This window comes from Furipterus horrens, unplaced genomic scaffold, assembly GCF_987537825.1.
Source record: "Furipterus horrens unplaced genomic scaffold, mFurHor1.1.pri manual_scaffold_4, whole genome shotgun sequence".
NCBI lineage: Eukaryota > Metazoa > Chordata > Mammalia > Chiroptera > Furipteridae > Furipterus > Furipterus horrens.
The window spans coordinates 168,132,523-168,146,524 of record NW_028327174.1 but is presented as its reverse complement, the minus strand read 5'-3'; the positions used below and the strand labels follow the sequence as shown (position 1 = coordinate 168,146,524).

The following is a 14,002-nucleotide window of genomic DNA, read 5'->3' as shown; positions in this document are numbered from 1 at the left end:
CTGTGTAGTCACTATGCAAGGCGGTTTGCATAGATTCTCTCTCTTAAATCTCAAAATAACCCTCTACAGTGGATCTGAGGAAACTGAGGCTCAGAAGAGTTAGGGAACTTGCCTAAAGTTATATGAGACATGGCAGGGCCAGAACGAGAGCCCTAAGGCCAGCATGGGACCTCATCACTACCTCTCTAATGAGAAGTGCAGTAGGATGGAGTCCAGAACCTTCCCTGGGCTTTTCTAGATGTGCTCTGGCTCTGGTGGAGGGAGGACTACAGGGCAGCTGGAACTGGGGGTATGTGGGTAGTAAGATCTTCTCCTTCATTTTTAGAAAACAAATCTTTTTAATTGGTTGTATCCATTTTTCCTGGAAAATTGGAAGTGGTTATGAGCCCATAGCTTCTCTCAGCCAGATTTAATGGCTTCAACATGCTGGACCAGCTGCACTTCAAAAAGTGCAGATGCCCAAAGGTCCCTGTCCTCTGCTTTTACAAAGCTCCAGGGGATTCCAATGTGCATCTGAGTCTGAGAACTGGTGGACCAGAAATGACTCATTCTGGCCCTTCTAACTCGTTACTGCTCAGCCAGGCTTCCTCCCCACCCCCACCTTAGTTTTCCAAGACATCCCATGGGTGAGGAGGCACCGGCCACCTGAGCTTTAATTATGTATGACCATGGAGCCTTTACCTGACAACTGGTTTCTAATTTCCATCTTAGCTTTGAATTTAGCCATTGTGCTCTCTCCCAATTTGATGTTCTTGTTTTTATTTTTGGTGTTTTTTCTTTTTTCTTTTCTTTGTTTTGTAAAAAGGATGTTCTTACTTAACTCCATGTTTTCAGTGGGGTGGTTTATGCATTTTTATCCTTAGCAGTGACTTTGAGGTGGTACAGTTATTTGGTTTTAAGTTTCTCTTCCACAAGTGATAGCCTCATGAATAAGATATGGTTCCTTTCTCTCGACAGGCATTTCCTTGCTGCCCTGGTACTCTCTAGTTTGCTTCTGCTTTTCTGGCCTGTGGAAGTTCAAATTCTCCATGGCAGGAGAGAAATATTTAAGCCACTTGACCCGTAGACAAGTCATCCTGTGATTGTCCAAGACGCATGCTGACTTTCTTAGAACTGTGTTACGAGAGGGACTGATTTTTGCCACAGCTGAGTTCTGTTAGAGTGACCCAAATAATACTTAACCCTTGGCAGTGAGCTGCTATTTACCAGCTGTGGAGATTTGATTCTGTCTCCAGCTGGCTTTAGGCAAACCAGAGCTTTAATGTTTGTCTGCTTCTGTGTCTGACTTAGTTGGCTTTGATTCGCATGGTTGTGGCTTATCTCCGGCCAATGTGACTCCTCATGCCTGCTGACATCCATATCTTGTCACGTTTTAGTTTAACCTCTTTTGAATGCTTTCTGTGCAGTTGGATACTGATAAAACATTGATGCGGGGTGCCTGAATTAGCTTTAGTGGTGGCTGCCTCTCAGATCTGGGCATCTCCAGTACTAATGTCTTCTTCAGACTGGAGGGTTTGGATGTGCTGCACATTCAGTCACTGTGCTGTCTCTGTGTGAGGAAGGAAGTCAAAGCTATGGCCATTTGTTGGCTGCTTGGCTGCTGTCATGGGCTTGGCCCCAAAGAGGAGCTTCCCTGTCCATCTCTGCTAACTCTCTAGGCCCTGTGTTGGCAGGTACCTCCAACCTCTTTGTCCCAGAGCTGGGGCAAAGGTCAGAAGACCCTGTGGTGAGCAATTGCTGTGTTTATCCTTTCTGTTGGTTACCCAAGGTTACTGATCCTGTTGTCGGGGTGGGTGGGAGCAATTTACCGAGCTTCAAGTTTTTCTGAGGAATCTGGAATAATAGGGGTTTGTGGAGCTAGTGTTAGCACTGGGAGTAAATCAAGCAAGACCTGACTTGACCAGGTCCTGAGTCTAAGTCATTTCTCATGGTTAATAAAGAGAAGAAACAAACCTTTTCAGAACTTGAAGTCTGGACCAACTCTGTTCACCTCATTTTACTCCTTTGTGTGGCATGTGCTTCCATAATCATTGGTTATGAACTCTGCCCACCTGAAATTTTTGGTTTGGTTACTTCTTGTCATCTAGCAAGGATTCATTTAATGTAATCTGAGAATGTAGCTTCAGGTGGTTATGGTTTCTGTTGGATGATCATCTTGGAAAAGACACAAATAGGAATGACTTAAGTCTATCTTTTTATGGAAAAGAAGTTTGTAAAGGGTCTGTTTGGGTCTGTCTTTCAACTTCTTCTTGAAACGATTATAAAACCTATATTTCAATGACTTATGGAAATGATCACAAAACTACATTTAGCCAAGTGGCCTAGCTCTATGCAATGTCATTTTAACCTGGTGTCTAACAAGATGTATTACTGACAATAGTCTAGAAGTAGATGCTTTTTAACTGATGTCTTTATTCCCAAAATTTTGAGATTTTTTCCGCAATGGTAGCTGGCACTGAGACCTAAGCATGATCCACACCTATCTGATGTCTGAGGGTAAAATTTGCATCTTACTATTCAATGGTCCCTGAGTGATTAAAAGCCATCTCACATTTGCTAATCCTTTAGAGAACCATCAAACTGTTTAGTGAGAAAAAATCAGGAAATAGGATTTTGTTGGCTACAAGATCTCGGTGAAAGCTTGGGGTGGAGTTCTCTAGCTTCCAGGGATAGAAGACAAGATGGTGGTACCCTAGCGCGCTGGCTCATCATGGTCCCACAACCCCAACCTGCCCTGACAAGGCAAAAGGAGGTTTGCTTGTACAGGTTTCAAAGTATGTGTTAGTCAGTTAAAATGAAATCAAGTCAGGTATACCTTTATTTACCATGATGCAAGTCATAGACTGCTATGCAATGTTCTGCATCGTTTTTACTTAAATTAGAAGGCTATTTGAAATTCTGGAGAGTCTTGTTTAGAGCGCTTCTGACAAATTTCTTGTAAGAACCTTTACATTCTATTTAATGGTCTTTTGAGAAACCAACCAGAAATGTTTTATTATCTTTTCCTCTCAGCGTAGAATTTATCTAAATCCCTGTGGTAAGAATAGTTCTGAAGGTGGTTTGTTTCCTCGCCAAGCACAGACAACTGGGACTCAATCACTGCACTTCCTGCCGAGGTCAAGACTGAGATATAATTTTTAAAAATTGTCCAGGTAACACCTTTTGATTTGGGTGACACTTGTCATTTTCTTCACAATTTGTGAAAGAAACCTTTGTATCACTAATGCTTTGTTTTCTGAGATCTTTATGGCAAATAGTTTGGTAGTTTCTTAAAGGATTAGAATATTGGAGATTCTTTTGCTTGTTTAAGAACCCAGGTGTGGGGAGTGTTACTGATTAGCAGGGAGGATAAAGGTAGGTGGAGACTTGCCTGACAGCAATTGGAATGTGATTTTTCCAGCTCCTCTTGCTTATTCTAGTAGTACCAGCATCTTTTTGGGTGGCCCAGATTCTTCCATTTTAAACCTTCTTGCAAACACTCAGCATCTCTACTTTCTTTACTGAACAATTGTGCATTTTATAGTTATTCTCTTATATATGCCTTGTGCACATGCACACCTGTGTATGTAGAGAGATGGAAGAATGGCTTACAGAGAATCATAGTTGAAGTTCAATATGACAGAGGTCTGCTTGGAAATGACACACTTCTAGACACTGTTTAAGGCTCTCAAAATTTGCCCATACCAGCTGTTACATGTTTCCTTTACAGTCTTTCTATGAACTGGGATACCTAGAAAGGTCGGCTCTCAGAGTGGCTTTGTGGGATGCAGCATCTATTTAGGTTAATGCTCAGCATACGGTGTATAAACCTGCTATTTTCCCTGGTGAATATACTGAGATTCCTTTCTTAGAAACGTGTAGTGAACAAATGTACCCCAGAGTCCCAGTATTTGGGGCCCACCATGATTGCGGAACTCAGATTTTTAGCCTTTCTGTGCAGAGCAAAAATTTGAAATGAGTTTTCTACTCTGTTAGAGGCTGAGTTATGTCCTCCTAAAATTTGTATGTTGAAGTCCTAACCCCCAGTACCTAACAATGTGACTGTATTTGGAGACAGGACCTTTGAAAAGGTGATTAAGGTTAAATGAAGTCATATAGTGGGTCCTAATCCAATATGACTTGTGTACTTATGAAAAATGGAGACCAGGACACAGGCACGCACAGAGGAAAGACCAAATGAAGACACAGGTTGAAGACAGCCATCTATGAGCCAAGGAGAGTGGCCTCAGAAGAAACCAACCGAGCTGACAGCCTGATCTCAGACTTCCAGCCTCCAGGACTGTGAGACAATAAATGTCTGTTGTCTAAGCCACCCAGTCTGTGGTACTTTGTTACTGCATCTCTAGCAAACTAATATTGTACACACTCCAATAAGCATTCTTATTTACCAGAAGAAGCACATAATGTCTTTTTGAAGTATTTGGCCCAAATCAAAATGCAAATTCTTAAAGAAATAAGATGCTAAAAAATCAAACCCACCTCTACTGGTCATAATAATTTCATAGACATCCCTCAGGGGTCCCTCACGAATGACAGGGAAGGCCACTAATGGCCATGCTGACTAACAGCGTCTTGCTAGCTCTGCTTGTCTCCTTCTGTTTTGTTCTCTTTTGTTGGGCCCTACGAGTGGATGCTCACAGTCCTCATGTTACAGGGTATTGAGGAACCTGGTTGCTGCCTGAGTCACAGCAGTTGGTGGTTGTGAGTGAGATGAGAGATTTCCAAGTGGTAACTGTTTCTTATAGAAAGTCACAGAATGATCTAAACACATGGGCCTTTAAGAATTTCATGATTTATCTCAAGAGCCTAATTGAGTTATGCTGTTGATCAGTTTAAAGCCCATAATTAAGACTTTTTCCAAATTAAAAAATTGTTTTTAAAATGAATTGAACACAGCTCTAATTGATTAGATGGAAAATAGGCAGTAGTTTCTCATACTTTCTCCCCCACCATCTGCTGACTTTAAAACTGAGAGATACAATTTCAGTTTAGCTAAGGCAGCTGGCTGCCAGGGTGCAACTTATAGAAAGGTCCCATTGTTAGGTCCTTTATTACCTTAATGTCACCTTTATTTCTGTGCATATTTTCCATTCCCAATGAGTTTAGGCACACAGAGTGTCATAAATTTATAGAACACTAGAAAAAAGAAAATCAAGCAAAAAGGCCTGGTGTTTTCTGTACTCTGGAGGTGGATTTGTGTAGTGTCTGCACTAGAGAAGAAGGAAGGAGGGAAGGAAGGAAGGAAGAAAGGAAAGAAGGAAGGAAGGAAGGGGGAGATTGGAGCTTTGGGAAGAGCATGGAACAAGAGTCAGGATGCTCAGTTGTCATGGCCTTGCTGTGTAGTCCTGGACATGTTCATTACAGTTTCTTCATCAGTCAAATCTTCTTTTTACCCTATCAGCCTTGCAAAGTTGTTATTGTGATTGAAAGGAAAGCATATGAAAATAAACAATGATGTACCAGTTGAGCTTACTTGACTCCCCAGAAGTATGATCCCATTTCTAAGGCATGTCATTAATCTTTGATAAGTTTTATTGTCCACATAGGAGAGAGCCTCTCAGAGGGAATGAAAGCCCACAGTACAAAAGCAGCATGTCAACCAGAAAGAGCTGCCCACCAACGAATGGCCTCTCTGACAAAGATCAGCCCTGTCAGTTTTGATCAGGCCCTGGTGTGCTGCAGTAGCTTGAGTCCACTTTCTGAGAGCCTTCTCTTCCCAGGAAATATTGACCATTAAGATCCCAGAGCTCTAGGAAGAGTGAGAAGATTTTATCTGCTAATGGGGAGGGGTGACAATGACTTGGGAGATCTACTCTCCACTAGCTAATACAGCAGAGCAAGAGCCAGAACCCAGCTGGCTTCACTTGGGGGAGATTGCTGATTTCTGAACAGGCAGATGGGACTGAGGATTTGGACTTATATCTGGAGGCAACTGCCTGGTCTGTTGAGAATCCAGAAAATGATGGCTGGATGACACTATGGTCTCTAATCCTAACAGCCATTCCTCGCCAGCCCAGAGAAAGAAGTTGCTGAAAAATTTATGGGGATTGCCTTCAGCAATAACAATGGAAATGGTCCAATCTGAAGTGCAAAGAGTGCTGGCTACTCTTGGCAAGTGTCAAGATGGGAGAAAGTTTGATGGCCTTGATTTCCAGTGAATAGTGATAAGTTGCACATTGGGTGTAGGTAGCCAGAGTTGGGCACTTGGATGGATGTGCTGAGGATCAGAGGAGATGCTCAGAAATCCTGACAGAAGGGCTGGGAGGAGTAGGAAGAAGAAACTGAATGATATGATAGTCAGGTAGAGTCCACATCAGATGACATGTCCTCTTCTTGCCCTACCTGGCTGAGAGCAAAAATTCAGATAAACACCTTGGCCATCCAGGGACAAGGGCTCAATTCCTTTATGAGGTGCGTGACAGGTATTCCATCAGATGTGAGCTGTTTTATAAATAATGTCACAGTGATTCTGAATGGGTATTCCCTGGGGTGAGAATGGGGGAACAGAGCATATATTTTTTTTAGGCTGAAATGAATTTCCTTGGCAAAAGCAAAATGGCAAACAGGTTATCCATCCATCCATCCATCAATCCATCCATCCATCCATCTATCCATCCATCCATCCATTTATTCATGGTAAAATTACCCTATTGTTTATTATAACTAGTAAGGGATCCTGATTATTTCAGTGTTTAAGGTTAACCTCTTGAACAGAATACATACTCTGAGCATGATGCTTACTGATGAGCTTCTGAGTCCCTATTCTGGTCTTAACTGCTTTCATTTCCTTTGCTATCAGAGAATCCCCAGAACAATGTGGTGCTCTTCTTACACCTTTTTCATACAATCTAGCAAGTATAGAATATTTACATGACCCTGCCAACCACCAAGCAAACATAACCATGTGTTTAGACTATATGATACCAAGCGATTATTTTTATTTTGGAGATAATATTTGTTAATAGAGGCAAGTTTATAGCCACGAGTGCCCAAATAGTTGTTTTCCCTACTGAGTTATATAGTCACAAAAAAATCATGACCCCCTTTTCTGAAACACAGGTATGCCAGCATAGTTTACTGAGATGTTAATTAGTAAATGTGTGTTCTCCCTCCATCATCTACTATCCTCTATGATCTAATTAGGGAGGGAGCTGAAACTACTGGAAAACCGTAGATCTTCCTTTCTCCTGTAAAAGGTGAAGCTGTAGGAAGAGCTATCTCCAAGTGGTCCTGAGGATCCCAGTTTGGGAGGTGGAGGGTTAGGAGACAGAATATGAACAGGTGTAATTCATTGATGGGATGCCAAAGACCAGGGTCAGGTAGTGAGAGCTTTGAGGAGCATGTGGGTTAATGGCTTTGCAGGCTCTTAAATAATGAATAAATGGACTCTGTAGATTCTCCATAAGACTCAATTTAATTTTTCTTCCCTTCCTATCTTTTGGATTATGTCATATAACCTTTTACTATTGCTACTCACCTGATAAGATCAACTGCCAGAAGTTTAATTTTTCCTTCTATTCACACTATTGGGTGGGGGCCATTCATGAACAGTGAAATAACTTGATGGCAGGAAGCAGAAAGGTAGCTGAGTATAACAAAATGTCTAGAATAATAAACATACATTGAGTGAATGAATAATTAATTCACAAATGCAAACTAGTGCTTGGTCAACTGACCGTATTTCTTCCTATTTCAGGTCTTTAATTTTGTTTCTTTAAATCCCCCCTGCCCCCCGAGTTCCTTGTTTCATTTAGCATTTTTTTTTTTTTTTTTTGGTTTAGGGAATTTCTGTATTTGGTAAAGTTGGCCATTATGCTGGCATCTTTCCCCCCTAGCTTTATTAAGATATAATTGACATACAATACTGTGTAAGTTTGAAGTGCACAATGTGATCATTTGATACACATATATATTGTGAAATGTTTACTACAGTAGTATTAGTTAACACATCCTTCACCTCACATAAGTACCATTTTGTGGTGGTGGTGGTGAGAACATTAAAGCTCTTCTCTCATAGCAACTTCCAAGTATACAGTGCAGCATTGTTAACTATAGTCACCATGCTGTTTGTTAGCTCCCTGGAGCTTATTCATCTTATAACCTACATCAACCCATTTTCCCCACACACCAGCCCCTGGCAACCACAGTTCTACTTTAAAAAGCATTTTAAACGTATTGGGTTGGCCAAAAAGTCCATTTAGATTTTTCCATAAGATAGAAGACACATTTTCCATTTTCGCCAATAACTTTATTGATTTGGATATTTTGAGTATGTTGGCTATTTCCTATGTGGTATAACATCGATTGTTCTCAATGTCTTGATTTGATCACTATCAGCTTCAACTGGTCTCCCCAACTATGGAGCATCATTCAGCAAGAAATCTCCAGCACAAAACTTTGCAAACCACTTTTTTTTTCAACTAACTCTTAACTTTTTATTGGCCTCCTGCCTCCAAGGGATGCCCCACTTCTGCTGCCTTTAACCCCTCAAAACTTTGGTGTCATTGACCTCAGACACTACTTTGCCTTCACAGTCCTGTGGGTGGTGGTCTTTTGGATGGTTTGTAAGGAGTGGCTGTTATCCAGGGCATCAACAAGATCAGTCATTCCCTTCTTCCAGTAGGCGGCGGTAGGTGGCAATCTCAGCCTCCATCTTGACCTTGATGTTCAGCAGGGCCTCATACTCCTGGGCCTGGCACTGCCCCCCTGCCTGGGTCTGGGCCAGCTCTGCCTCCAGGTGCAGCAGGGTCCCATTGAGCTGCTCCACCTGCGTGGCATAGTGTGTCGCCACCTCCCTCAGGCTGTTCTCCAAGATGGCCTGCAGATTTCTTATTGAGTCCAGGTCAGTCTCCAAGGTCCGGACCATGCGTCTCAGCTGTGTCCTCTCAGTAGCTCCTGTCTCAGTGGTCTGCAAGGTGTGACCACTGTGGTGCTCTCCTCAGTCTGCTGGGACCAGTACTTGTCTAGCTCCTCTTGGTTCTTCTGAACCATCTTGTCATACTGGGCCCAGAATTCTGCCATGATTTTGCTGAGGTCCTAAGATTTGGGGGTATCTGACTCCACAGTCAACCCAGAGTTCTCAATCTGGTTTTTGTAGATTTCTCCTTATGGTTCTTCTTCCTGAAGAGCAGCTCCTCCTTGAGAGCCTTGATCTCTGTCTCCAGCTGTAGCCACCAAAGGGTATTGATGTCATCAGTGACCTTTCCTAGCCCATTGATGTCACTCTCCACAGATTGGCACATGGCCAGCTGCATCTCATACTTGCCTCTGAAGTCATCAGCAGCAAGACAGGCCTTATCAATCTGCAGAATGATGTTTGCATTGTCCACAGAACTTGCAAAGATCTGAGCTGTCATATCCTTTTATAATCTTGAGATAATGTCCCCAGTCTTTGACCTGGGGTCCCTTCTTCTCCAGGTGTCCAGGAATTTGCTCTCCAGTCTCCGATTATCAGCCTGCAGGCTTCTCACCCTCTCCAGGTAGGAGGCCAGGTGGTCATTCAGGTATTGCATACTCTCCTTCTTACTCTGGATTCCCCTTATGCCTGCCAGACTCTTGGCCATCCCTGCATCCAGGCCTCAGACCCCCAGCTGCCCTGCATGCTGGTTGAATGGGACACGGAAATCCGGGAGCCCAGCCCCCAGTGCCTGCATAGACACTGGCCACGCTGCTGGCTGACTGGACCGGTGGCTGGGCGACTGCGTGGAGCCTAGGGTCTGGTAGTTTGTGGAGAAGCTGGAGAATGTGCTGACACTCATGTTATTCAGGGAGAAAGGCGAGAAGCCGAGACTCAGGTTGAATCTATACTCCGAAAACCACTTTTGACACATTTGATCAGTCATTGCACCTTCTCCATGCCCTGCACAAACCTTTTTTTGTAGTTCAATTGCATTTTTACATTCTTTGAATTAATAAAGCATAATATGCCAAAAATGTTGTATATTTTCTTCCATATTAAAATGGCTATACACAAATTCACCAATTTTGATTTTTTAAAAAATGCACATTGATATGACAGTTGTCACAATACAATCTAACAAAGTTGTTTTCAATAAAGTTAAAGACAACTGAGTGCTACTAGAGCCATCTTATGGAAAAAAAAACCAAATGAAGTTTTTGGCCAACCCAATATTTAAAACAATCTATGAGTGTAGTGTTTTTAGATTCCATATATAAGTGAGATCATGCAGTATTACAGTATTTGTCTTTTGTGACTTATTTTACTTAGCATAATGCCCTCAGGGTCATAACTGTATCTTAATTTTGGATACTTTCTGTTAACTTTTTCATTTTGCTAGATTTTAAGTTTACTGGATATGGTCTTACTGTTTTCTTAATTGCTTTGTTTTGCATTTCCATGGTTAGCACCCCTTCTGGAAATCCTTGAGACCCATCATCCATTACAGGCTTCATAGCTGATGACTTGGAAAGTCATTTAGTGAAATAGGTCTCTTTGGCTTTATGAAAGGTGTGTGTACAGTTATGAAATAACCAGTATTATTGAAATGGTCCTGAGCTGAGCAAGGGACATAAAAATTGATTTTAATCCTCATTGAGCTCATTGAGTCCAAATTTTAGAATGTATTTGCTCATTCCTTTCAGTCATGGTATATGATAGAACACATGCCAGATGTTCTATCATATGACTCCTTGGAAAGGTTACAGTATCCTTACTTAACACACATAGAAATCTCTGTTCTTTGGTTTCAGTGGTTATTGACCACCCCTAAGCTATAGACATGTGATATCAAATGCATATTAACACATTGCGTATGGGTGGCGAGAATTCTCATCATTTCTAAAAGACATTTAAATTCTCTGGTATGCAACGTGGTAAAATGGAGGTAAGTGAAGGTCTCTGTACTTTTTTATTTTTAGAAAAGGCACTCATCATCTATTAATCAGTAGCATCAGGAGTATCTTTCAGTTGGGAGGGACTTCAAAGCAGAATCCACTTCAGTTCCTTCATTTTAGTAGATGAGGAGTTAGAGGTCACAGGGTTCAAGTGACCTGACTGAGTCACTCAACAAGCCAGTAGCCAAGCTCCTATTCAGAACCCACATGATCTAGCTCCAAGTTCATTGTTGATCTGAAGGACAGGGTATTATGGGATCAATGAGAGTGTGGGTGACATTGGGAAGAGCCACTTTCTCTTACCCTCAATTTATCCTTCCTTTATCTTTTTCACTAATGAAATTCAGAAAGGTCTAACATAAAGCAGACTCTCATGTCGTCGGCAGCCGTCCGTCTTGAGAGACGATGGTGTAGCTTCTTAAGAGTCTATCTGCACTGCCAAAAATGGCTGTGCAGTCCGACTCAGGAGTGACACGGTATCTGTCTCCTCCCGTGTTGAATCGACATCTTGCGATGACGCTGGAGTGTCCTCTCCAGTGAAGCTGAAGCTACAGAGCCTGCGCAGGGTGATATGGAGGGTCTGCTGTTGCCCATGCAGCAGACTCCCCCTCTCTTCGCAGCTGAAGGATCCAAGGGAAAGACGGAGTCAATATAGCTTGGCTTCAGGTGCGCCGCAGGAGTTGCCGGTGTTGACTACAACGTCAAACCGCCTTAGGGACTCCGGCTCCGGATTTTCTGTCGGGGTTTACTCCCTTAGCCTTTCCCCTGAAGAGGTATGCCGCAAGGCAGCGGAGGTTTTTTGGAGTCAGAGTTTTCCTTCTCTGATGTGCCCTGACTGGAAGATCGAACCAGCGACACTTAGCTCGCAGGCCGACGCTCAATCCACTGAGCCAAACCAGCCAGGGTTATTATATCATTAGTTATTGTTAATCTCATACTGTGCCTAAATTATAAATTAAACGTTATTGTAAGTAAGGAAAAAACATAGTATAAGTAGAGTCCAGTACTATCTGCAACTTCAGGTGTTGTAGTACTTTGTGGTCAAGGGCACGCAAGTAATTCCAGCAGACGGAATGTGGGACAATCAGAGGCCTGCCGCTCACTCAGGCAGGATCAGTACTCTCATGTATAGTATTGATATTTCTCAGTAATTGGACTTTAGACAGCTGCTGGGTGGTTCTCTCTGTGATGTTTTATAAAGCTTGTACATATGTCAACATTATGAATTAGTTTATCATAAGGGGTGGGGTAATACTATAATTACATATTTGTCTTTATTGCTCATGTGAACCTAATCTATTCTTTTATAGAATGGTGCCATGCCTTAAATTTTATAGAACCTTCCTCTTAACAAACTCTGTGTCATTCATTAGGCATTTTATATCCCTTAAAGGGATATAAGTTGTGCTTATTCATTTTAAAATTGAGAATTTAAAAAGTACTCAAAACATTCATAAATTTCTATGTTAATGGGCTATCATTTATCACTCAGCTCAATTAACAGAACAATAGTACATGATGTTTTGACAAGGGGGCAGGGAAAAATGAAGCTCTTATACCTGTCTGGTGAAAATTAAATTGTTTAATCTCTGTGGAGGATACTTTTGTAATACCTATCAAAATGTTATATATATATGTGTATATTTATATACATACACATAGATATATACACATATTTTATATATGTATAAAGTATACACACACACACTCTTTGACTCAACAATTCCGTTTCTAGGAATTTGTGTTGTGGATATTCTTGAACATTATGAAAGTCCATGTATATGGGAGTATTCAGAGAAGCACTGCTTGTTTCCAAGGATTTGAAACTACCTCTTACTCAATGAGAGAGAGGCTAAATCAAGCATGGCACATCTATACAATGGATGCTACCAGTAAAAAGAATGAGGCGGCTCCAAATGCACCAATATGAAGGATCTCAGAGATTACCATTAAATCACAACAGCAAGTTGCTACCATTTGTGTTAAAACATGGGGAAAAATATAAGCATGATCACTGGTTTATGTGGAATATCTCTGGACATAAACCTGAGAAATGATACTGGTTACCTATGGGGAGGGCTGCTGGGTGTCTGGGGGCAAGGGCAGGAGGAGGCTTTTTTCACTGTAAACCCTTTTGTATACTGTTATGTATTACTCAAAAATTTTAATACAAAGTTTATTTTAGGGGAAAAGCACATATGGAAATGATTTTCAATCTGCCCATTCAAAGTTTTTAATGATTATTGAACACACTGAGCTTCTTTTATTCTTGCTGTGAATTCTGTATGCTGTGTATATGAACATATATAATTATATGTAATATTTACATTTATACTTATTTATATATAACTTGGTGACTCAAAAGAAAAAATTATTTTTCTGCTTGCAAACTTGGTAAATTATTGATATATTTAGTGTAGTCAAAGATAGTTACTTATCTCAACTTTATGTAAGTTTTACAAAACATCTAGTATTTAAAACACAATCATGTATATAGTTTTAAAACATGTCAGACCACATATTGCTTAGGGATACATGAATCTCTGGTAAAAGGATAAAGAAATGCACAGATATAATAAACATTAATTCAATGGGGTCCATGGTGAGGGGGCATAGGGGATGGAATTCAGGAGGGTTGGGTGCATGACTGTCATTGCATTTTTCTGTATATCTTCTTGCATATTTCAAACATTGCATAATAGTTTAAAGAGTTAATATGTGTTTCTAATTTACTGCTGGGAGATTATAGTCAGAGTTCTGTGAAATCTTAAAAAGATGCAGAAACAGTGACCTGTATTTTCCTTGTTCTCTGCTGTGTCACTTCAGCACGTAGAACAGAGCCTGGCAGAAGATGGGCCCTACAAAGTGTTTGTAAAAATGAATAAATAGACATAAAAGCCCTCTGAGGTGCTGCAATTGTGGCAGCTGGGTTGTATGATCTTCTGGTACGTCATCTTGTGTAACGGGACCCCAGGAAACGATGTGGGCATAACTAATGATGTCCACCTCCTTTCAGATGGGTAGGAAAGAAGAACCTTGGGAATTTTCTCAATAACTGGAAATGAAGGTGAAACAACAATAGGTGATTGGGTCTATAATAAATTTCAGTTCCCACCTGTTTGCCAGATCTTTTTATGGTTTGCAGTAA

General features: G+C 41.2%; 1 protein-coding gene across 2 annotated transcripts in view; it reads left to right on the top strand.

Annotated features, from left to right (window-relative positions):
- FRMD3 (FERM domain containing 3) overlaps positions 1 to 14,002 on the top strand; it is a 285,052-nt gene that overhangs the window by 62,821 nt on the left and 208,229 nt on the right. The window lies entirely within an intron of this gene.